Below are 2500 nucleotides of genomic sequence, written 5' to 3'. Positions count from 1 at the left end.
ACAAAACTTTAAACGGACCCACCGAATTGGATATCATCAATCCTGGGAAAATAACCACACACACCGCTGCCCCCCGTGCCAACTTGAATTTAGAAACCGTCCCCAGCGAAATCCCACGTTCGGGCGCAAAACTGCACGTTTGGAGCCACATTTTGTCTGAAGCTGGAAACCTGCATTCAAAGCTGGGAAAAGGTGCTCATTGACAGGCATCTCCACTTCGGGACCTCGTAGCACCTTCACCCGGGTGGCGTTGGAAAGGTCTGGGCGAGGGGCACACGGGGAGGTCAGGCTCGCCACGCGCACGCGCTTCCCCGCGAAACGGGAGCCCAAACAAAACTTTAAACGGACCCACCGAATTGGGGATCATCAATCCTGGGAAAATAACCACGCACACCGCTGCCCCCCGTGCCAACTTGAATTTAGAAACCGTCCCCAGCGAAATCCCACGTTCGGGCGCAAAACTGCACGTTTGGAGCCACATTTTGTCTGAAGCTGGAAACGTGCATTCAAAGCTGGGAAAAGGTGCTCATTGACAGGCATCTCCACTTCGGGACCTCGTAGCACCTTCACCCGGGTGGCGTTGGAAAGGTCTGGGCGAGGGGGACACGGGGAGGTCAGGCTCGCCACGCGCACGCGCTTCCCCGCGAAACGGGAGCCCAAACAAAACTTTAAACGGACCCACCGAATTGGGGATCATCAATCCTGGGAAAATAACCACGCACACCGCTGCCCCCCGTGCCAACTTGAATTTAGAAACCGTCCCCAGCGAAATCCCACGTTCGGGCGCAAAACTGCACGTTTGGAGCCACATTTTGTCTGAAGCTGGAAACGTGCATTCAAAGCTGGGAAAAGGTGCTCATTGACAGGCATCTCCACTTCGGGACCTCGTAGCACCTTCACCCGGGTGGCGTTGGAAAGGTCTGGGCGAGGGGGACACGGGGAGGTCAGGCTCGCCACGCGCACGCGCTTCCCCGCGAAACGGGAGCCCAAACAAAACTTTAAACGGACCCACCGAATTGGGGATCATCAATCCTGGGAAAATAACCACACACACCGCTGCCCCCCGTGCCAACTTGAATTTAGAAACCGTCCCCAGCGAAATCCCACGTTCGGGCGCAAAACTGCACGTTTGGAGCCACATTGTGTCTGAAGCTGGAAACCTGCATTCAAAGCTGGGAAAAGGTGCTCATTGACAGGCATCTCCACTTCGGGACCTCGTAGCACCTTCACCCGGGTGGCGTTGGAAAGGTCTGGGCGAGGGGCACACGGGGAGGTCAGGCTCGCCACGCGCACGCGCTTCCCCGCGAAACGGGAGCCCAAACAAAACTTTAAACGGACCCACCGAGCTGGGGACGGCTTTTTCCGGGAAGATAACCGCGCACACCGCTGCCCCCCGTGCCAACTTGAATTTAGAAACCGTCCCCAGCGAAATCCCACGTTCGGGCGAATAACTGTGAATTTTAAGCCCCCGTTTCTCTCAAGCTGGAAACGTGCATTCAAAGCTGGGAACAAGGGCTTCATGTACAGGCATCCCCACTTAGGAACCTCGTAGCACCTTCACCCAGGGCTCGTTGGATAGGTATGCCCGAGGGGAACACGGGCACATCGAGACCCGCGGCCGCACGCGCATTTCCCCGACGCTGCGAGCGAAACAACATTTCAAACACGCCTACCGAAATGGGGACACTTTTTTCGGGGAAAATAACCGCACACACCGCTGCCCCTTGCCCTCACTTGAAGAACAAAACCATCCCCAGCAAAATCACACTTTCGGGCGCCAAACGGTGCATTTCACACCCACAAAATACTCAACAAGTCAAACACACTCTCACACTGCAAAATTTGGGAGCCCCGGGGAACAACACTACACTCTTGGCCTCCCCGGGGAACAGCACTCCCAGGGCGGCAAGCACACCTCCGGGGAGGACCCCCCTGCACTACCTGATCACCGTGGGGCCCTGTGCACCCACTCTTAAGCACCCCCCCTGTGTTAAAACCAAAATAACCCCACTTTAAGAAGTACGTGCCCCTGGGCATCCCCTGCTTACAGTGCCCGTGCCCCTGGGCATCCCCTGTTTACAGTGCCCGTGCCCCTGGGCATCCTCCCATTGACTCCCACTCAAAATGGACTTAGGTTTTGGAGGCTAAAGTGCCTGTGATGCAGTGCCCCTGGGCATCCTCCCATTGACTCCCACTCAAAATGGACTTAGGTTTTGGAGGCTAAAGTGCCAGTGATGCAGTGCCCCTGGGCATCCTCCCATTGACTCCCACTCAAAATGGACTTAGGTTTTGGAGGCTAAAGTGCCAGTGATGCAGTGCCCCTGGGAGTCCTCCCATTGACTCCCATTCAAAATGGACTTAGGTTTTGGAGAGCACAGCGCCCGTGCCCCTGGGAGTCCTCCCATTGACTTCCATTCAAAGTGGACTTAGGTTTTGGAGGGCACCGTGCCCGTGCCCCTGGGACTCTTCCATTCATTTCCATGGAGTTGTAATTCATTTT

The sequence above is a fragment of the Osmerus eperlanus genome, chromosome 4, assembly GCF_963692335.1.
Source record: "Osmerus eperlanus chromosome 4, fOsmEpe2.1, whole genome shotgun sequence".
Classification (NCBI taxonomy): Eukaryota; Metazoa; Chordata; class Actinopteri; order Osmeriformes; family Osmeridae; genus Osmerus; species Osmerus eperlanus.
The sequence above is the reverse complement of the archived record's forward strand: the minus strand, read 5'-3'. Positions refer to the sequence as shown.